Source organism: Oncorhynchus clarkii, chromosome 6 (genome assembly GCF_045791955.1).
Source record: "Oncorhynchus clarkii lewisi isolate Uvic-CL-2024 chromosome 6, UVic_Ocla_1.0, whole genome shotgun sequence".
NCBI lineage: Eukaryota > Metazoa > Chordata > Actinopteri > Salmoniformes > Salmonidae > Oncorhynchus > Oncorhynchus clarkii.
Window position 1 is genome coordinate 41,858,256 of NC_092152.1, and position 24,001 is coordinate 41,882,256.

Sequence of the window (24,001 nt, forward strand, 5' to 3'; positions counted from 1 at the left end):
TAAAATACTATTAGGCCTATGATATGAATTATATGGAGGATGCACTGTTTCTGTGTGTTAATGTCTAGGTGAATGTGTGTTTCTATGAAACTTTCCCTTGAAAACAAAAACAAAAAAAGTTGGCAAGGACATTTTTGGGGAGAGAGTCAAAAAAAAATACAAAAAATAATCGCCCATTAAAAAACCATCTCTCGAGCTTAAAGTGACGGATTGTGATGGAGATGTTTTTATTATGTTACTTAGATTGACGCACAGGTGATTCTTAAGATTTGAAATATAAAAGGGACGCAAAAGGCATGGAACAACCCTTGAATCCGCTGTCAAGTCTTTTCACATAAGTATGAGCCCAAACATGTACATTACATTATTGTCACGCTCATAAGCCTCAACGCTGATAATACGCCTGCCTGACTGCGTGCACATGCACACACACATACAACATGTGTTACTATCATTGTGGGCACCTAAAATTGATTTTCCCTAACCTCAACCCCTAACCCTAAACCTAACTGTAACCCTAACCCCTGATGCCTAAATAACCTTTGTCCTCGTGGGGACCTATGAAATGTCCAGACAAGGGACAATTTTCCTTGTTTTTCTATCTTCATGGAGACTTTTGGGAATTACTGGTATTCACGAGGATAGTAATACAAGCCCACCCACACACGTACACATTCACGCGCACACACACACACAGTGTGTAAACATGGATGTTATCAAGTACACAGGCAAAGTTTGCCTGAAAATAACTTATGGTCAGAAATGAACAAGGCAGACTCTCAGACCTTGAGTAAATCTTTGGCTTTGATAAACACAAGAGGAAAGGCTGTACCTTCACTATCCATATGGCTAGGCCAAGTAATCACACACTCCATATCTCCTGTTTGTTATCCTTATCAGTCTTACCCCCTTTCACTCTCCTTCTTCTCTCACTCTCTCCCTCCCCCCCTCCGTCAATCCATTCTCTATCTTTATAGGAACTGCTTCTCCATCCCAATCATCTGTAATCTAAATTCCTTTAGTGGTGAGGCGGGGCAAATCAGTGGTCCTCGACTGGACTGGACACACATGCATATAGAAGCATGCGCTCACGCTCACATGCACTTACTCACACACACTTACAGTACACACAAAGCAGAGATGAAATCAGGCAGTAGGTCCTTCAGACGTGATCGCTGTGGACCTTATTATCTGCATGATATGGATTGTAATTACTCTTCATGAAACTCCTAAAGCTTTCCGGATACATTGTGTGTGTTCTTTTTTTTTATTCAGCCACTTACTTCACAGTAAGTAGGTGTGTCATAGGGGAAACAGAGAGATGTTCCTTCCTGCAATTTCAAAGAAGATAAACTCACCCTTAAGCATTTTCCTTAGCGATGCTTCATTTGAGAATTTGTTGTATAAATTAAAGTAACTTTCAGCAAAACTTTTATTTTCACCTTACTCTGAAGACTTTGATTATTATTCACTGAGAGAAATTATAAACAGCATTGTTACCCCTGTATTTGGTTTATACCCTGGCTACCCAATCAACATCGCTCTGTCCAACTGACATTTCTTCTCCATGATGAGTCTGGATTTGTCTCCGTCTTGAGGATCTTTATAATGCGAACACATTCTGACCGGTCTGATTGGTCCCAAAATACTGATTGATGGGTTACATTTTACTCGTATCCCCATTAGCTTTTGCCGAAGCAGTAGCTATTCTTCCTGGGGTCCACACAAAAACATAAAACACAACAAGTAACAAAACGCCGATACACTGATAGACAAGAACAGTCACACAAATAAAAAATATAACAATATACAAACAATACAACTAAAGAATAATGTGTGTAGATTATTTTTTATTATTGTGTGTTTGTGTGTGTGTCATTTCACAGTCCCTATTGTGCCATGAGATGTTGTTTTATAAAAACATTTAAGGTCATTTTGCTGTTTGCATGAGTAATTGCAGATGGGATTTCCATGCGACCGTGGCTCTGTATAATACTGTGCTTTGCCGTGAATTAGTTTGAGACTTGGGGACTGTGAAGAGACCTGTGGTGGCATGTCTTGTGGGGTATGTATGGGTGTCTGAGCTGTATGTTATTTGATTATGCAGGCAATCTAGAATTGTCATCACAGTATAATTTCTCATAAAAACTAGAAGAGAACACATTAGTCTCTTGTCAACCCTCAACAGAAAAGACTGGCAATTTGCTCCAATGGTCACACCTTTCATGCACAACTCCAGTTGAGGTTAAGGTCTTAGAGAAAGTTTTGAGCCAAATACAATTTCGTTTTAGATGTATTTACGACCAGTTTATTATGAATCACCCATTCTGATACTCACTGTAACTCCTTATTTAGAATTTCAGTGAGCTCACTGGCTTTGGGTGCTGCATGTAGAGTGCGGAATCATCCGCATACAGTCATTCTAGCTTTGTGTAAATCCAGTGGCAAATCATTTGTAAAGGCCCAAGGCAACTTTGAGGGACACCTCACGGTACATATCTGACGTTAGAGAAGCTTCCAATGAAGAACACTCTCTGGGTTCAATTGGGATAAATAACTCTCTGGGATAAATAACTCTATAGCCATGTGATGGCAGGTGATGTAAAGCCTTAGCAAGTGAGTTTTTTGAATAACATTTAATAACATGCAGTGCCTTAGACCACTGCACCACTCAGGCTCCCGAGTGGCACAGCGGTCTAAGGCAGCGCATCTCAGTGCAAGAGGCGTCACTACAGTCCCTGGTTCGAATCCAGGCTGTATCACATTCGTCCAATAAGGTGGCGCACAATTGGCCCAGCGTCGTCCGGGTTTGGCCATCATTGTAAATAGGAACCTGTTCTTAACGGACTTGCCTAGTTAACATAAAGGTTAAATAAATGATAAATAACATAAAAGTCTGTACTGAAATCTAAAAATACAGCTCCAACTATGCATTTATTTTAACCAATCATCAGTCATGTTTGAGTGCCATTCTCTATATGCATGTTGAACGTCAGTAGTTAACGTGTTCTCTGAAAAATAGTATTGTATTTGGTCAAACACAATTCTCTCCATAAGAACGGGGTGCAAATGTATTGGGTGGCTGTTAAAGCCAGCAAAGGGTACTTTGCTATATTTAGGCAGTGGAATTACTTTAGCTTCCTTCCACGCCCGTAGACACACATACTCCTTTAGAGTTTGGTTAAAGATATTGCAAATAGGGGTGGCAATACAGTCAAATCAAATGTCTTTTGTCACATGCTTCATAACCAACAGGTGTAGACTAACTAAAAATGATAAGACTAGGAATAAATACATAATGAGTAATGATAACTTGGATATATACACGGGGAACCAGTACCGAGTCGATGTGCAGGGTTACGAGGTCATTTAGGTAAGTATGTACATATACAATGCCCCCCGTAATTATTGTGACAGTGAAGTAGGGCTGGGCGATATGTTTAAAAAAAAAAAAAATTAATAATAAAAGTTCTAAATTTGCTTTATGAGTAGTGCGTGACCCTAGGGTGGCAACACATACATCCTGATGTATTGATTTCAAATGGGTCTTTCTCCATTCTGATTGTTTTATACTGTTCAATTCAACTTCAACCCCAAAAAAGTAATCATTTCAATCATTTTATGCATTTGAGATAATTTCCACACTGCCACTTAAAACTTCTTATGGTATAGGGGACGCTTGCGTCCCACTAGGGAAAAAAAAACAGGGAAAATGCAGCACGGCAAATTCAAATAATGATATAAAATCAAACATTCATTAAATCACACATGTAAGATACTCAATTAAAGCTACACACGTTGTGAGTCCAGCCAACATGTCAGATTTTAAAAAGCTTTTCGGCGAAAGCATTAAGAAGCTATTATCTGATGATAGCACTATGTCAATAAAGAGGGTAGCATATTTCAAACCTGCAGGCGCTACACAAAACGCTAAAATAAAATATAAAACATGCATTACCTTTGACGAGCTTCTTTTGTTGGCACTCCAATATGTCCCATAAACATCACAATTGGTCCTTTTTTTCGATTAATTCCATCCATATATACCCAAAATGTCCATTTATAAAGCACGTTTGATCCAGAAAAAAACAGCTTACAAAAACAGAACGTCACTACAAAACATTTCAAAAGTTGCCTATAAACTTTGGCAAAATATTTCAAACTACTTTTGTAAAACAACTTTAGGTATTTTTAAACATTAATAATCGATCAAATTGTAGACGGGGCAATCTGTATTCAATACAGCAAGTAAACAAACCATGCTCCTTTTTACGTCTTGCGCAACTTTCAATAGGGTAACCTTGTTCCAGGATGTGCTTCTTCTTCTTTGCACAAATGAATAACCTCAACCAAATTCCAAAGACTGGTGACATCCAAGTGGAAGTGGTAGGAACTGTAAAATGGTCCCTATCAAATATCCCTTGGCAAAGACAACAAAGGGAACGGTCAGAGGCAAAAAAAGAAAATAATTTCTGAACAGTTAGTCCTCTGGGTTTTGCCTGCTACATAAGTTCTGTTATAGTCACAGACATGATTGAAACAGTTTTAGAAACTTCAGAGTGTTTTCTATCCACATCTACTGATCATATGCATATTATATATTCCTGGCATGAGTAGCATGAAGTTGAAATTGGGCACGCTATTTATCCAAAAGTGAAAATGCTGCCCCCTATACCTTATTAAGGCCTGCACAATATGGGCAAGCAATCGGGGCTTCATTTTTAACCAAATGATGCAATTTGACTCTCGATTTAATGCAAAACACTTGGATTAACTGTTGGAATCATGGAAATAGAATGTATATTCTAATTATATAGTTAGAATATAATAGTGGGCACTTTTAATACAGTGTTGTTTGACATGACAACGAATGAAAATGTCAGAGAGGAGTTATTGTGACAGGGTAGGAACTAAAGTGTTGATAGGTGTTTCCTAGAGGACCCTATAATCTTTGGCTACTTTGAATTTTTCTCTTTGCTACTTAATGTAGCTAACATATTCTTGCTTTGTGTATTCCTCTTTAATTTAGAAGATACTGTTGCACAAACAGCATGCTGATTTAGGTCTACACCATCACTAGTATTATCAGGCTGTATAGCTAATTACGATTGCTCTTACTCAGTACATTTATTAGCTAGCTAGCGATTAGCATTAGCGGCTAACAAGATTTAGGAACAACTTGCTAAGAAAAGACAAACTAGCTGTTTGCAGATGTTAGAAACACAAGCTAATAGTGTAATTATAGAATGTTAGTAGATTTATATTAAGAAGCAAAGTGACAACTCCATTGTTGTCATCAACATTGTCGCATATGCTGCATTGACCATGTAGACTGAACGCAACTGTCTGGTGGTCGAGGAACAACAAATGCGCTCCTTTAGTGATGAGCTGGGGCTAGGTCTGTGTGGAAAGTGGCGTGGAGAGAGATGACTCAAGTAGCGAAGTAAACTATAAAAATGGACGTTACACACTGCTATCACATTTAGCAAACCAAACATTCAAATACCGTTATAAAACTTAAAGTAAAAACCCAAACCGGTCCATACCGCCCGGCCCTACAGGGAAGCAATTTTTATTATTTTGTCTACACATAAAAAGTTTGGATTTGAAATAAAACAATGATTATGAGGTTAAAGTGCAGATGGCCAGCTTTAATTTGAAGGTATTTTCATCCATATCAGGTGAACCGTTTAGAAATTTCAGCACCTTTTGTACATCGTCCCCCCATTTTAGGGGAGCAAAAGTATTGGGACAAATTCCATTATATGTTTATTACAAAGTAAAATATAAATAAATGGTAAATAATGTGTCTGTGTAAATTCTGGAGTCACTTTTATTGTAAGTAAGAATAGAATATGTTTCTAAACACTTCTACGTGCTATCATGATAACAGATAATCCTGAATTAATCATGAACAAGTGACAAAGTTACAGAAGCACAAATATCATACCCCCCCTAAAAATGCTAAGCTCCCCTTGTCAGTGGTGAGAAGTTAGCATGTCTTGGGGTTATGATATTTGTGCGTCTATTGGACAAATTCAGGTACAGTATGTTTATCCCCATTTCGTTGTTTGCTTCCTTTTAAGAATTAACCGAATGAATACACCCCTGATCACACGCAAACACAGTTTTACTTTCATAGCAGCCATATACAAACAGCATGATCACTTTGCTCATTGTAATTCCTTCCCACATCTACGCACTCTCCTTCTCTCTCACTTTTTCCCTTCGCTTGTGGACTTCAGTGCACAACAGATCAGCTGTCTGTGACCATGCCAAAAAACCTTTCAAATCAAATCAAAGTTTATTTGCCACGTGCGCAGAATACAACAGGTGTTGTGTTCACCTTACAGTGAAATGCTTACTTACAGGAAATAAAACAACAGTAAAAAAGACAAGCAAAATACAGTAGCGAGGCTACAAACAGACACCGGTTAGCCAGGCTGATTGAGGTAGTATGTACATGTAGATATGGTTAAAATGTTAAATTGACTATGCATATATGATGAACAGAGAGTAGCAGTAGCGTAAAAGAGGGGTTGGCGGGTGATGGGTGGCAGGACACAATGCAGATAGCCCGGTTAGCCAATGTGCGGGAGCACTGGTTGGTCAGCCCAATTGAGGTAGTATGTACATGAATGTATAGTTAACGTGACTATGCATATATGATAAATAGAGAGTAGCAGCAGCGTAAAAAGGGGGGTTGGGGGGCACACAAAGCAAATAGTCCGGGAAGCCATTTGATTACCTGTTCAGGAGTCTTATGGCTTGGGGGTAAAAACTGTTGAGAAGCCTTCTTGTCCTAGACTTGGCACTTCGGTACCGCTTGCCATGCGGTAGTAGAGAGAACAGTCTATAACTGGGGTGGCTGGGGTCTTTGACAATTTTTAGGACCTTCCTCTGACAGAGCCTGGTGTAGAGGTCCTGGATGGCAGGCAGCTTAGCCCCAGTGATGTACTGGGCCATACGCACTACCCTCTGTAGTGCCTTGCGGTCAGAGGCCGAGCAATTGCCGTACCAGGCAGTGATGCAACCAGTCATGCTCTCGATGTTGCAACTGTAGAACCTTTTTTGGATCTCAGGACCCACGCCAAATCTTTTTAGTTTCCTGAGGGGGAATAGGCTTTGTCGTTCCCTCTTCACGACTGTCTTGGTGTGTTTGGACCATTCTAGTTTGTTGTTGATGTGGTCACCATGGAACTTGAAGCTCTCAATCTGCTCCACTACAGCCCCGTCAATGAGAATGGGGGCGTGCTCGGTCTTCCTTTTCCTGTAGTCCACAATCATCTCCTTAATCTTGGTTACGTTGAGGGATAGGTTGTTATTCTGGCACCACACGGCCAGATCTCTGACCTCCTCCCTATAGGCTGTCTCGTCGTTGATCAGGCCTACCACTGTTGTGTTATCTGCAAACTTAATGATGGTGTTGGAGTCGTGCCTGGCCATGCAGTCATGGGTGAACAGGGAGTACAGGAGGGGACTGAGCATGCACCCCTGTGGAGCTCCAGTGTTGAGGATCAGCGTGGCAGATGTGTTGCTACCTACCCTTTCCAAGCCAAACCTTCAAATCATAACTGCTAACCGCTACACACATCCTACATCGTTGTCACCATATTATGTAACGTCATAGTTAACATACTCTAGCTATTAGAACTAACACATTAGCAAACTCACAACAATCATGCAGTACAGTGTACAGTCAGCAAGCACTTTATCACCGGCTTCCAGTGTTGGCTAGTCATAGCCCGGTAGCTAACATAGCATCACTCTCTGTTTGACCCAGGTGTTTGAGTAGGCTACACAAGCTAGCTAGCTAGCGAAGTAAGTGATAATGAAAAAAATAATACTAAATATAGCTAGCTCTCTCTCTCCCTCCTCTCTCTTGCTTCTCCTTCATTTTTAAAGAAATGTATTTGTTCAAAACTGTTCAACTATTATATTTATCTCTATGAGTAAACTACTGACCACATGTTATGCACTGCAGTGCTAGCTAGTTGTAGCGTATGCTTTCAGTACTAGATTCCTTCTCTGATCCTATGATTGGGTGTACAAAATGTCAATACATGTCCTCCAAAAGTTGTCATAATTACTGTGTAAGTCTATGGAAGGAGGTGAGAACCATGACCCTACTAGGTTTTGTATTGAAGTCAATGTCCAAAGAGGAGGACGGAAACTAGCTGTCCTCCGGCTACACCATGATGCTACCCTACTGAGTGCTGTTGAGGCTACTGTTTATTTAGTGCCTTATTTGGGTAGCCGGAGAGTAGAGCATTGTAGTAGTCTAATCTTGAAGTGACAAAAGCATGGATTAGCATTTCTGCCAATTATTTTAACAAAAAGTTTCAGAATTGTTCAATGTTGCAAATATGGAAGAAGGCTGCTCTTGAAATATTTTTTATATGTTAGTTAAAAGAGAGATCAGGGTCCAGAGTAATGCCGGTGTCCTTCACAGTTTTATTTGAGACGACTGTACAACCATCGAGATTCATTGTCAGATCCGACACAGTAAGTCTTTGTTTCTCTGTTGCCATCATCCACTTCCTTATGTATGAAACACAGGCTTCCAGGGTAAGCAATTTGGGGGCTTTACCATGTTTTATCAAAATGTAAAGCTGTGTGTTGTCTGCATAGCAGTGAAAGTTGATATTGTGTTTCCAAATGACATCACCAAGAGGTAGCATATAGTGAAAATAATAGTGGTCAAAGAATGGAACCTTGAGGAACACTGAAACTTACCATTGATTTGTCAAGAGGACAAACCATCCACAGAGACTAAATTATATATTTTCGACAGATAAGATCTATACAAGGCGAGAACTTATCTGCATGGACCAATTACAGTTTAAATCTCTCCGAAAGAATGTGGTGATCAATGGTGTCGAAAGCTACACTAAGGTCTAGAAGCACGAGGATCGACGCAGAGCCTTGGTCTGACGCCATTATAAGGTAATTTACCACCTTCACAAATGTGGTCTCAGTACTATGATGGGGTGTAAAACACAGACTGGAACATTTCATATACATTATTTGTCTTCAAGAAGGCAGTGAATTGCTGAGCAACAACATTTTCAAAAACCTTTGAGTGTAATGGGAAATTCAATATACAGTACCAAGCAAACGTTTGGACACACCTACTCATTCAAGGGTTTTTCTTTATTTGTACTATTTTCTACATTGTAGAATAATAGTGAAGACATCACAACTATAAAGTAACACATATGGAATCATGTAGTAAACAAAAAAGTATTAAACAAATCAAAATATATTTTATATTTGAGATTCTTCAAAGTAGCCACCCTTTGCCTCGATTCCAGCTTTGCACACTCAGATACAGATAGGCTCTGGCTTTTGCAACCATTTTCCTTTTTCACTCACAACTCATCACATCACCCCCCCCCCCCCGTACATACCCACATACTATGCTTTCTATGTCCCCTCTTTGCTGTGTTTTTATCTCTACCATGCTGAATCCTGTCGAATTTTGGGCATTTCGGTACTTTTGTGTGTTCCAGTTCCTTATATTTGAAGATGTATTGTTTCATTAATTGTCCTTTCTTCTAATACTGTTTTTTATCTATTTATAAATACTATAAATAGAAAGTCGAAAACAAATTAGGATGGCAGTTTCAGACTGAATGTGTGTAGAGATCGATGGAGCAGAGGAATTCAATTCAGGGCGAGTCGTCAGGTGATGCTTTAATCCATTCTTTCATTTATTCCATGAGCCAGCTCATCTCTTTCTGCCTGTCTCTTGGGTAATCTTGATTTACTTTGATATTTGCATTGTTCTTGACTTTAATCTCATCTAAAATAACTTTTACTCCTTGCATAAAGAGTGTGAGGAGAGGAGATGTAAACAGGGCAATGCTGAGAGCACCTCACCCAAGACAGACTGAGATCTGTAAAGTTGCATCCTTTATGAGTCCTTTTAACAAAGCTATTTATTTAGGTCAAACAACTTACCAAGTGTATCCTTGGAACATGGATCTGTGGATCTGTTTGACATTTTGAGTGTATCTCAAACTCAGCTCAAGAAGAAAATCAAGGAAAATCTCAGTCCCAATTATTGGAGTGGGTTGGTTCAGTTGTTCAACGCTCAGAACAGAATATGTGCTATGCTTGGCAGTCGCTTTTTCTCTTGCTCTTCAATCTCTTTAAAGACTCTGATGTTCACCCACTACCCCCCCCCAGCCCAAACGCCTACTCCGACATAAAGTGATTTACAGGCTGGATGGCATAGTCTGATTTCCAGTTTGGCTCACAGGCCCATCTCCGATTATCCTGCTTATAAAACCTAGTCAAGATCAGAAGGAAAGAGATGAGGTGTGCCTGTGTGTGCACGCGCGGGTGTGCGTGTATGCATGTGTGCGTGCAAGTGTGCGTACGATGAGAGAGATGCAAAACTGTTGTGTCATTTATACAGCAAATTGGGTCGTGGGCTTGATGTGAATTTGATGGAGAGGATGCCTCCTCTGCTCTAAAAATGTCAATCTCTCCATTACTTTTGATAATACTAGTTGACAATGACAACATCAACTTGAAGCCATCCAGGATTTTATCAAGGTCCTAAATATGGCACATACATTTTGTAATTCAAGGCCTTTTTCCCATTCACGTTTGTGCTCTATAATGTATTTGTTTGACTTTCACATTTGTATTCAAATAGTTCCATGAAATAAGTGGTGCTAGTGTCTGCTCAGCAGGACAGCTCCTTTCTCATTAGCCTTCAAAGCGAGAACGTTAGACACGTCCTATCTGTGTGTGTGTGTGTGTGTCTTACCTACAGCGGTCTCACACACCCCTCTCTGTTTCCTCCCTCTGCACTAACCCTCAGTTCTCTTTGTTTCCGTGGCTTTATTTCTATGAATATATTTGGCTACAAGGCCACACCCTCAGATGAATTAGTTTCTCTCTGAAATCCAATTACTCATATTTGTTATTATTCTCTGAGAATATTATTCAGAAAGGTAAAGCAATTTCCAATTTCTTATCTGTGTATGTGTGTGTGTGTGTGTATGTGTTTTGGGTACCTATTTGATTGTTTGTGGTTGTCTGTGCTTGTTGGTGGTTGCTTTGGGTTGTTTTGGGTACTATGGGGTTGTTTTGGGTGCCTGTTCATTGTTGTTTGGGGTTGTTTTGGGTACCTGTTTGGGGTTGTTTGGGGTTGTTTTGAGTATATGTTTGTGGTCATTTTGGTTTCCTTTGGGTTGTTTTGGGTACTTTTGGGTTGTTTTGTACCTGTTTGTGGTTGTTTTGTACTCGTTTGTGTTGTTTTGGGTACTTTTGGGATGTTTTGGGTAGCTGTTTGGGGTTGTTTTGGGTTGTTTTGAGTTCCGGTTTGTGTTTCTTTTGGGTTGTTTTGGGACACTTTTGGGTTGTTTTGGGGTACTTTTGGGTCATTTATGGTTCTTTTGGGTTGTTTTGGGTACCTATTTGGGGATGTTTGTGGTTGTTTTGGGTACCTGTTTGGGGTTGTTTGGCATTGTTTGTGCTTTTTTTGTGGTTGTTTTAGGTGCCTGTTTGCGGTTGTTGTCGGTTGTTGGTTTTTTGGGGTTGTTTGGGGTTGTTTTGGTTACTTGGGATAATTAGTATGACCCGCAGCTGAAGTCTTATTGATGAACTAAGCAGGCATGGTCGTTAAGGAATCCACAACAAAAAAGTTCCTTCAGATTCCGTCCCTGTTACAAGCACAAACTCTAGGGTGAAAACATAATTTTTAGCTGCCAACTGCAGAGGCTACATTCAATATCACATTGTTACAATTCACATGTTAAAATGTTGTACTCCCAAGAGTTGTAACAATCTCTCCTGCTATGTGAGGGATTTTACAATGTGCCCTTTACGTGATCTAGTATCTTAACTGAAAAACAAAGTTCATGACTTAGCTAGCCACACGCCAGGATTCCACACGTTACATTGCAGTCGATACCTGTAGCTAGGAAGCTGCTGAGTCTGCTGTTTTGTAATAGCCACTTTCATCTTCTTCCTACAGACACCTGACCTGACTAAATGGAACAGGACACTCATAGTCATAGCCCCATCACACAATTAATTGAACATTACAGGCTCTTAAAATCTACAGATTGCACTCCTTAGCCGTTATGATCTGTAATCATTCACCTTTATGACAGCCAACCAAAAATAATCCCTTAGGGGCCAATTATAACACACTGCGCATGCACTGCAAGTTAGGTTAATGCCTTGGTTGGGGAAATACAGACACAGAGTTGCTACACTGCAATCTTTATGTACAGTGTTGTTCTGTGAAAAAAAAACCATGTCATAAGGAGAGAGAGAGAGAGAGAGTGTCAGAGGGAGAGAGAAAGAGACTGCTGTCATCGCTTGCAGCTGAGGCTTTAGGGGCCGATTCAGACTTTACAGAATCGATGCCTTTCCTACGCACGCCTTTCCTATACCTTTCAGTATTTGGAATTCAGACATGCATTATTCAGTTGCGTAACACACTCTGCAGGCGTGGCTACCTTGCACGCTCTGAATAAATGTAATATAAAGGATATTTATCTAAAGCCAACCCTTTAAATACGGTGTACCTTTCAGTTTGAATTTTGTCAACAGACTCACTAGAAGATAGCGAGAGAACGGATTCAGAATATTAGGGATCAATTATAGAAAGACATCTAAATATATGCATATTCGTCTCTGTTTCAACGCCAATTGGTAGATTTGAAAAAAAACTGATTTTGTTTTTATTTAGGTTTAGGACAGTTTTTATTAATCATAAAAACAGGTTTGGAGAGCCTTTACACAAGAAAGAAAGAAAGAAAATTGCCACATTGTTCTTCAACCCATGGGAATGTTGGAAAATTAGTGTATAGTGTAAAATAGTAGGCTATACCCTCGTCTATTGCCTTCGCCAAGCACGGAACTGTGTGATGACATGGCAAAGTATTGCACCATGCGTGGGGTGGGGTTCAAACTGTTAGGGCTTGGTCTGCGCTCCATAACGATTTAATTAGCCTATATGTCTTTTTTCTAAATAAACAAAATATAAATAATATAATAACAAAAATATAATTTGTAATATAATATATTTTTTTAAATCATATTAAAATGTGTTTTATATACACTGCTCAAAAAAATAAAGGGAACACTAAAATAACACATCCTAGATCTGAATGAATGAAACATTCTTATTAAATACTTTTTTCTTTACATAGTTGAATGTGCTGACAACAAAATCACACAAAAATTTGCATTGGAAATCAAATTTATCAACCCATGGAGGTCTGGATTTGGAGTCACACTCAAAATTAAAGTGGAAAACCACACTACAGGCTGATCCAACTTTGATGTAATGTCCTTAAAACAAGTCAAAATGAGGCTCAGTAGTGTGTGTGGCCTCCACGTGCCTGTATGACCTCCCTACAATGCCTGGGCATGCTCCTGATGAGGTGGCGGATGGTCTCCTGAGGGATCTCCTCCCAGGCCTGGACTAAAACATCCGCCAACTCCTGGACAGTCTGTGGTGCAACGTGGCGTTGGTGGATGGAGCAGGACATGATGTCCCAGATGTGCTCAATTGGATTCAAGTCTGGGGAACGGGCGGGCCAGTCCATAGCATCAATGCCTTCCTCTTGCAGGAACTGCTGACACACTCCAGCCACATGAGGTCTAGCATTGTCTTGCATTAGGAGGAACCCAGGGCCAACCGCACCAGCATATGGTCTCACAAGGGGTCTGAGGATCTCATCTCGGTACCTAATGTCAGTCAGGCTACCTCTGGCGATCACATGGAGGACTGTGCGGCCCCCCAAAGAAATGCCACCCCACACCATGACTGACCCACCGCCAAACCGGTCATGCTGGAGGATGTTGCAGGCAGCAGAACGTTCTCCACAGCGTCTCCAGACTGTCACATGTGCTCAGTGTGAACCTGCTTTCATCTGTGAAGAGCACAGGGCGCCAGTGGCGAATTTGCCAATCTTGGTGTTCTCTGGCAAATGCCGAACGTCCTGCACGGTGTTGGGTTGTAAGCACAACCCCCACCTGTGGACGTCGGGCCCTCATACCACCCTCATGGAGTCTGTTTCTGACTGTTTGAGCAGACACATGCACATTTGTGGCCTGCTGGAGGTCATTTTGCAGGGCTCTGGCAGTGCTCCTCCTGCTCCTCCTTGCTGCTGCTGGGTTGTTGCCCTCCTACGGCCTCCTCCACGTCTCCTGATGTACTGGCCTGTCTCCTGGTAGCGCGTCCATGCTCTGGACACTACGCTGACAGATACAGCAAACCTTCTTGCCACAGCTCGCATTGATGTGCCATCCTGGATGAGCTGCACTACCTGAGCCACTTGTGTGGGTTGTAGACTCCGTCTCATGCTACCACTAGAGTGAAAGCACCGCCAGCATTCAAAAGTGACCAAAACATCAGCCAGAAAGCATAGTAACTGAGAAGTGGTCTGTGGTTATCACCTGCAGAACCACTCCTTTATTGGGGGTGTCTTGCTAAGTGCCTAATATTTCCACCTGTTGTCTATTCCATTTGCACAACAGCATGTGAAATGTATTGTAAATCAGTGTTGCTTCCTAAGTGGACAGTTTGATTTCACAGAAGTGTGATTGACTTGGAGTTAAGGGATTACAAAAAAAACAGTAACCGTTGTTACCAAATGTAAGTTTGTTCCACCTGAGGGAGTCTGAACACATGTCAGAGACCACTATGATGACACACCAAATGTGTTTAATGGATCGCAGGAAAAGAGCAGGAATAGGATTTTGTAGGCTACAGTCCAAGCCATGTCTTCCAATGGTGCGACTGCTGTCGGCACCCAAAGATTCCCCAACTTGAATAAACGCTTGGAGGTAAGGATGACATCTGTGGTGTAGGATACGACGATACGGATATCACTTATTATTGATATCTACATGTGCTTTACACCGCTGCGCCACTCGGGAGCCCCATATCCTATATGGGTTAGGTAAGAGTGGAAAGTTGAGCTTTCTTTTATTATGTGTATGAATAGGCTTAGTGCACATTGGAGATGTGGGCAGACTTGTAACAAAGAAACAACAATCCATTAAGGAATTCAGTAGGTATCAATTAATGATCCCCAATACTAAGCAATCAAATGGGGTGGAAATACAAAAATAAATGAATAGCTGAAATAAATTAAGCACAGTTGAAGTCAGAAGTTTACATACACCTTAGCCAAATACATTTAAACTCAGTTTTTCACAATTCCTGACATTTAATCCTAGAAAAAATTCCCTGTTTTAGGCCAGTTAGGATCACCACTTTATTTTAAGAATGTGAAATGTCAGAATAATAATAGAGAGAATGATTTATTTCAGCCTTTATTTCTTTCATCTCATTCCCAGTGGGTCAGAAGTTTCCATACACTCAATTAGTATTTGGTAGCATTGCCTTTAAATTGTTTAACTTGGGTCAAACGTTTTGGGTAGCCTTCCACAAGCTTCCCACAATAAGTTGGGTGAATTTTGGCCCATTCCTCCTGACACAGCTAGTGTAACTGAGTCAGGTTTGTAGGCCTCCTTTCTCGCTCACGCTTTTTCAGTTCTGCCCACAAATTTTCTATAGGATTGAGGTCAGGGCTTTGTGATGGCCACTCCAATACCCTGACTTTGTTGTCCTTAAGCCCTTTTACCACAACTTTGGAAGTATTCTTGGGTCATTGTCCATTTGGAAGACCCATTTGCAACCAAGCTTTAACTGATGTCTTGAGATGTTGCTTCAATATATCCACATTATTTTCTATCCTCATGAGGCCATCTATTTTGGGGACTGCACCAGTCCCTCCTGCAGCAAAGCACCCCCACAACATGATGCTGCCACCCCCGTGCTTCACGATTGGGATGGTGTTCTTCGGCTTGCAAGCCTCCCCCTTTATCCTCCAAATGTAATGATGGTAATTATGGCCAAACAGTTCTATTTTAGTTTCATCAGACCAAAGGACATTTCTCCCACATTTCTCCCGATCTTTGTCCCCATGTGCAGTTGAAAACCATAGTCTTGCTTTTTTATAGCGGTTTTGGAGTAGTGGTTTCTTCTTTGTTGAGCGGCCTTTCAGGTTATGTCGATATAGGACTTGTTTTAATGTGGATATTGTCACATTCTGACCTTTATTTCCTTTGTTTTGTCTTTATTTAGTATGGTCAGGGTGTGAGTTGGGGTGGGCAGTCTATGTTTGTTTTTCTCTGTTTGGTTTCTGTTTCGGCCTAGTATGGTTCTCAATCAGAGGCAGGTGTTTGTTAGTTGTCTCTGATTGAGAATCATACTTAGGTAGCCGGGGTTTCACTGTTGGTTTGTGGGTGTTTGTTTCCGTGTGAGTGTTTGTTGCCACACGGTACAGTTTCGGTCATGGTCACCTTTATTGTTTTGTATTTCATAGTGTGCAGTTTATTTATTAAAGTAATCATCATGAACACTTACCACGCTGCATCTTGGTCCGATCCTTACTCCTCTTCAGACGAAGAGGAGATCTGCCGTTACAGATATAGATACTTTTGTACCGGTTACCTCCAGCATCTTCACAAGGTCCTTTGCTGTTGTTCAGGGATTGATTTGCACTTTTCCACCAAAGAACGGGTTTCCTTCCTGAGCGGTATGACGGCTGCATGGTCCCATGGCATTTATACTTGCGTACTATTGTTTGTACAGATGAAATTGGTACCTTCAGGCGTTTGGAAATTGCTCCCAAGTATGAACCAGACTTATGGATGTCTAAAAATAAATTCGGAGTTCTTGGCTGATTTCTTTTGATTTTCCCATGATGAGTTTGAAGGTAGGTCTTGAAATACATCCACAGGTACACCTCCAATTGACTCAAATTATGTTAATTATCCTATCAGAAGCTTCTAAAGCCATGAGGTAATTTTCTTTAATTTTCCAAGTTATTTAAAGGCACAGTCAACTCAGTGTTTGTAAACTTCTGACCCACTGGAATTGTGATACTGTGAATTCTAAGTGAAATAATCTGTCTGTAAAAAATTGTTGGAAAAATGACTTGTGTCATGCACAAAGTAGATGTCCTAAACGACTTGCCAAAACTATAGTTTGTTAACAAGAAATTTGTGGAGTGGTTGAAAAACGAGCTTTCATGACTCCAACCTAAGTGTATGTAAACTTCCGACTTCAACTGTAATTTAATAACCACGCAAAGTAGTAAAGAGACAATTACGTTTTGTAAGAAAACATTTGTCATTTCTATTGGCTGTAAAGGACCCACACTAGGCATAATTAAGAGAAGGTTTTAATCAGGTGCCCAAAAGAGTTTATGGATGTGTATGAAGCAAATACTAACTTTCTAAATGTCTAATGAAGCTGGAAAGAAGAGATTAACACAGATGTTCCTGTCCCATCTCTGCTCTTTAATCCTTATTTCATTTAAAGAAAGTGCTTTTTTTCCTGCCAATTTTCTTACTTACTTTCATTTTCACTGTTTTTCTCCATAATACTTCATTTTTCTTCCTGGTGTCTATGCTGTGACATGTGTTGTGAGGGTTCTGGCACAAAATAGTAGCTGTATTCAACCCATTGGTTATGGATGACATGAATCCATGACACATGGATAAAAATCAATACTAGTAATGACAGTGGATTCATATTTAATGGGTTATGGAAATATTTACACATTCGATATGAATCCATTGTCATTATTAGTATGGATTGTATGAACTATGGCCTGTGAAAACCTCCGAATAAGATAATGCAAGGACACACTCCCCTGTCAAACCCCTGCAATTCATATCATTAAATATTGAAAGCGGTATGCTTTCCAGTTCAGTTTAATTTTGGGAGGTGATTACCTCTGCAATGATAACTCAGAAATAACTCATTACTTTTTACTACTCTGTCCTGGCAGGTTCAGAATATTCTGAGTGTCATATGCTGCGTTAACAGGGGGAAAAGAGATGGAATAGTGTGGTGTGTTTTTGTTTGACCAAAATGCTAAGCTCTTGTCCCTCGGTGCCACGGGATCAATCAGCGGTGCATTGGTAGAATAGGCTGTGGGGAACTATGTGTGCGTGTGCGGGGGTGGGGTGGACAGAGACAACTAAGGCTGGAGGGAACAGTATGAGTTGTGAAAGACATTTAGTTCAGCCAGATGATCAATCAAGTGTAATTTGCCTAGAGTGGTACAGCGGCCCTATAAAACATCTGATTGGTTAGCTGACCTGTCAGGGGACTAATACATAATCTTAATCATTTTGAACAACACTCTGGAAGTGTCCAGGCCTTAAATCTGTGACTGAGAGGATGGAGAACATGCCCTAACCTCGAGTTAAAAGTGCTGATTCATGGTGCTTTCGGGCTGGCCAGCCCACAGAGTACATTAGGCATGAATTTGATGTTAATCATCAAACATATGTGTGTTAAATTGAGGCTCAAAATACGTTTTAATGTCTTGGCTGGCAGACAAACTAGCAGCAGTTACCGTTTGTTTCACTCTCTCTTGATGAACAGATTGAAAGAGTTGCAGATGTCCTATTTTAGGACAATATATATTTACACACATATGAATATATAAATATCTGTCTATAGGCGATAGGTCGTCTAGAACACCACAGTGGTAAAGCATTCTCTGATATGGAAGAAGCTCCTGTCTAAGATTGTAAAAGCAACTTTAGAAGATTAAATCATTACAGGGGATATAAAACATTAAAACCCACATCTAAGATCCAAAGTAGTCAGAACTGTATATTTATACCTTTTTAGAGTCTTTCCAGTTTGCAGGTATATTCTCTTTTCTTTTCAAAATGTAGCTTCAAACACTTGATTGTCTATCATGGTTCATCAATGGGTGTGGGAGCAAGCAGAGGCACAGAAACATGGTCAAAGGCAATTCTCACCCCATCCCTGTCAATCTGACACACACAGAGGTGTGCAAGCACTCAAGCATGTGCGTGTACAGTCGTGGCCAAAAGTCTTGAGAATGACCCCAATATTAATTTTCACAAAGTCTGCTGCCACTGTGTCTTTAGATATTTTTTGTCAGATGTTACTATGGAATACTGAAGTATAATTACAAGCATTTCATAAGTGTCAAAGGCTTTTATTGACACTTACATCAATTACATGAAGTTGATGCAAAGAGTCAATATTTGCAGTGTTGACCCTTATTTTTCAAGACCTCTGCAATCGGCCCTGGCATGCTGTCAATTAACTTCTGGGCCACATCCAGATTGATGGTAGCCCATTCTTGCATAATCAATGCTTGGAGTTTGTCAGAATTTGTGGGTTTTTGTTTGTCCACCTGCCTCTTGAGGATTGACTACAAGTTCTCAATGGGATTAAGGTCTGGGGAGTTTCCTGGCCATGGACCCAAAATATCAATGTTTTGTTCCCAGAGCCACTTAGTTATCACTCTTCCCTTATGGCAAGGTGCTCCATCATGCTGAAAAGGGCATTGTTCGTCACCAAACTGTTCCTGGCTGGATGGTTGGGAGAAGTTGCTCTCGGAGGATGTGTTGGTAACATTCTTTGTTCGTGGCTGTGTTCTTCGGCAAAATGGTGAGTGAGCCCACTCCCTTGGCTGAGAAACAACCCCACACATGAATGGTCTCAGGATGCTTTACTGTTGGCATGACACAGGACTGATGGTAGTGCTCACCTTGCCCTTCTTGACACTAGGCCATCCTCCAAAAGTCTTTGCCTCACTGTGCGTGCAGATGCACTCACACCTGCCTGCTGCCATTCCTGAGCAAGCTCTGTACTGGTGGTGCTCCGATTCCGCAGCTGAATCAACTTTAGGAGACGTCCTGGCGCTTGTTGGACTTTCTTGGGCGCCCGGAAGCCTTCTTCATAACATTTGAACCGCTCTCCTTGAAGTTCTTGATGGTCCGATAAATGGTTGATTTAGGTGCAATCTTACTGGCAGCAATATCCTTGCCTGTGAAGCCCTTTTTGTGCAAAGCAATGATGACGGCACGTGTTTCCTTGCAGGTAAACATGGTTGACAGAGGAAGAACAATGATTCCAAGCACCACCCTCCTTTTGAAGCTTCCAGTCTGTTATTCGAACTCAATCAGCATGACAGAGTGATCTCCAGCCTTGTCCTCGTCAACACTCACACCTGTGTTAGTGAGAGAATCCCTGACATGATGGCAGCTGTTCCTTTTGTGGCAGGGCTGAAATGCAGTGGAAATGTTTTTAGGGGGATTCAGTTCATTTGCATGGCAAATAGGGACTTTGCATTTAATTGCAATTCATCTGATCACTCTTCATAACATTCTGGAGTATATGCAAATTGCCATCATACAAACTGAGGCAGCAGACTTTGTGAAAATGTATATTTGTGTCATTCTCAAAACTTGGCCATGACTTTACACACTGTCAGTCTGGCAAGGCCTCAGGGCTTAATACAGGAGCTGGATTAAGGTTCAAATACCTGTTCCTCCATTCCATCTGACTGAGAAAGGCTGCTGTGGAAGTACTGCTGAAATCAATTGAAGTCAGCCTGTTATAAGGATGTAAAGTCAACCGAGGACATTGACTAGGCCATTCCAGAACATTAAATATGTTACTTTCAGCCATTCTGATGTAGACTTGCTTGTGTGTTTTGGATCATTGTCTTGCTGCATGACCCAGCTGCGCTTCAGCTCATGGATGGATGGCCTGACATTCTCCTTTAGAATTCTCTGATACAGAGCAGAATTCAGGGTTCCTTCAATGATGGCAAACCCGATTGAGATGTTGTGGCAGGACCAGAAATGAACAATTCATTCTCGAAAACCCACAAATGTAGCCGTTCTGCATGGAAGAGTGGGCCAAAATGAATCCACAGGTATGTGAGAGCCTGATCAACAACTACAGAAAAAGTTTGGTTGCAGTCATTGCAGCGAAAGGTATGACAACCAGTTAGAGTGTAAACGCCAATTTATGCTTGAAGTATGAATACAGAGGCCGCATCACAGTAAATGCTGTACGGCCACTGCAGATGACGGATGGACCACACAGAGCCTTTAAGGGGGCAATAACTTTTTCACACAGGGGTGTTGCATAGCTTAAATAAATGAAACAAGTATCCATTTTTTTTGTTATTTGTTCACTCAAGTTCCCTTTATTAAATATTAGGTTTTGGTTGAAGATCTGATAACATTCAGTGTCAGGAATATGCAAAAATTGAGAAAATCAGAATATTTTTTCACAGCACTGTAGTGATAATTTTGGTCATAAAATTGTATGTTATGGAATGAAGGGTACCATAACAATTATCCTTGGGGTGGGTTTAATTAAGTTCTACCCACAGCTGGCAGCACCCAAGTAATCATCAATTTGGAGTGCAGCTGCATGCGACCTGACATTAATGCCCATGGTCATTTTGGTTTGACATTCGATATCCCTATGGGGCTAGATAGGGACCATCAGTAAATTAAACAATGTACATGGGACAATATTTTAAAAGGTCAATAACTCCAAATTTCAATGACAACCTCAAACCAACTGTAACTTGTAAAAATTCATATACGTGGCCTCCCGAGTGGCACAATGGTCTAAGGCACGCAGCTCTAGCTTTGCCACTAGAGATTCTTGGTTTTAATCCAGGCTCTGTCACAGCTGGCTGCAACCAGAAGACCCATGGGTGGTGCACAATTGGCCCAGCATCGTCTGGGATAGGGGAGGGTTTGGCTGGCAGGGATATTCTTGTCCCATCGTGCACTAGCGACTCCTGTGGCGGGCGCAGTGCACCCTGACACGGTGCCAGGTGTACAGTGTTTCCTCCGACACATTGTGTGGCTGGCTTCCGGATTAAGTGGGCCTTCTGTCAAGAAGCAGTGTGGCTTGGTTGGGTTGTGTTTCGGAGGACACGCGGCTCTCGACCTTTGCCTCTCCCGAGTCCGTACCAGTTGGATACCACGAAATTGGTGAGAAAAAGGGGTAATAATTAATAATAATATTTTTTTAATGATATAACAACAAAAAATAATGTGCAAAATTAAAATAATGTCCCATTTACATTGTGTAATTTATTGAAGGTCAATAACTAGCCCCGGAGATAGGCTTTTCAATGTGAAACCCACTTTGCCACAGTCGTACACCAGCCGGCTGAAGTTAATTGGTGAAAGAAGTTGGCTAGCATGACCCCCCCCCCCCCCCCCCCCCCCCCCCAGTCATGGCCTCTGCCTTTCTTAATGAGCCGGAAATTCAGCCCCCCCTTTATAGACGGGTCATTATAGTTTCCCCATGCAGGTGTGTGTGTATTATGTGTGCGTCAAAATTATCATCAGAAGCTCATTCGTCAGTGCTGTGTTTGTACACCTCACTCTCCCTCCCCTCTCTCGCTGACCACTTGCTGGACTATTGTTAGAGCAGCTCAAATGTGGAGCAGACAGCTTTATTAACCACCAACCCTATGCTGTTCACCAAAAGAAATCTCAACTATACTGCGGAGAGGATAGAACGTCTAACCGTGATGTCCCTTATGATTGTACCACTATTGTACCACTATCTAAGAGGGGAGATGTCAATATACTTGTGTCATGTTTTATGCATTGGACATTATATAAATTCAATAGCACACCCTCTTATTTCTCAATAAATAGAGAAATGGTTGCACGCTATGAGCAGCGTAAAATGTATCCGAGATTATTATAAGTGTACAGCAGGTTGTAGGTCAATTGAGCAGCCCTTAGATTGCAATACCTACTAAGCTAACATATGGAATTGTTTTAAGATGGTCATAAAATTGATCATTTAACCATTTTATTTGGAATTTTAGGACCCCTGATGTATGAAACATTTTTTTTCTTATTTGATGAAACATTGAATTTGTCCTTTACTGCTATATCCCATAGAAATGCATTGAATAACATATTTGTACATGGCAAAACAGAGTAAAAACAAATTCATAGGGAATATATTTTGAAATGTCTGTCCTCTGAGAGAAGAATTTTGCTCACTTTGTTTGTTGTACTTTTTACCTCCTGTGCATGTTGTGCCATTTGTTGTGCCCAGTTCTGGGTTACCTTCAGACCACTCCCCTGAAGATTGTGTGTGTCGTAGAGCAAAACAACGACACCTTTGTGTTCGTGAGTCTCCCCTTTCAATATTGGTGACACAAAGAATTATCTTGAGGCTAGTCAAATTTCAATAGCTGAAGTCTACTCCCCTTCGTTGGTGATTGGTCAACGGTAGGGATTCTTCAATTGTGTTTGTTGTCATTGAACGACAGACTAGTTTTCATGCAGTTTTTTTCACTTGAGTAATACTGTACCAAACATCTTAGTTGGATGTAAAATGATGCGACTAAGACCTCCTCTGCAATTTATTTAAATGAGTTACAGATTTCTGGAGTTATTTGAGATACATTATGAACATTTTGAGTGTACTGATGTTGGGCGATTAGACCTGGCTCGCAGTCGGTGTTCCAATTCATCCCAAAGGTGTTCAACGGGGTTGAGGTAAGTTCGGACCTTGCTTTGTGCCCGGGGGCAGGGTCAAGTTGAAACAGGAAAGGGCCACAAAGTTGGAAGCACAGAATTGTCTAGAATGTCATTGTATGCTGTAGCGTTAAGATTTTCCTTCACTGGAACTAAAGGGCCTAGCCTGAACCATGAAAAACAGCCCCAGGCCATTATTCCTCCTCCACCAAACTTTATAGTTGGCACTATGCATTCGGGCAGGTAGCGTTCTCCTGGATTCTATCAAACCCATATTCATTTGTCAGACTGACAGATGGTGAAGCGTGATTCATCTCTCCAGAGAATACGTTTCCACTGCTCCAGAGTTCCACTGAGTCCAATGGTGGCAAGCTTTACACCACACCAGCCAACGCTTGGCTTTGCGCAAAGTGATTTTAGGCATGTGGGTGGCTGCTCGGCCATGGAAACACATTTCATGAAGCTCCCTACAAACAGTTATTGTGCTTCCTGAGGTCATTTGTAACTCGATAGTGAGTGTTGCAAACGAGGACAGACGACTTTTGTGCGCAACGCGCTTCAGCACTAGGCGGTCCCGTTCTGTGGGCATATGTGGCCTACCACTTCGCGGCTGAGCCGTTGTTGCTCCTAGACGTTTATACTT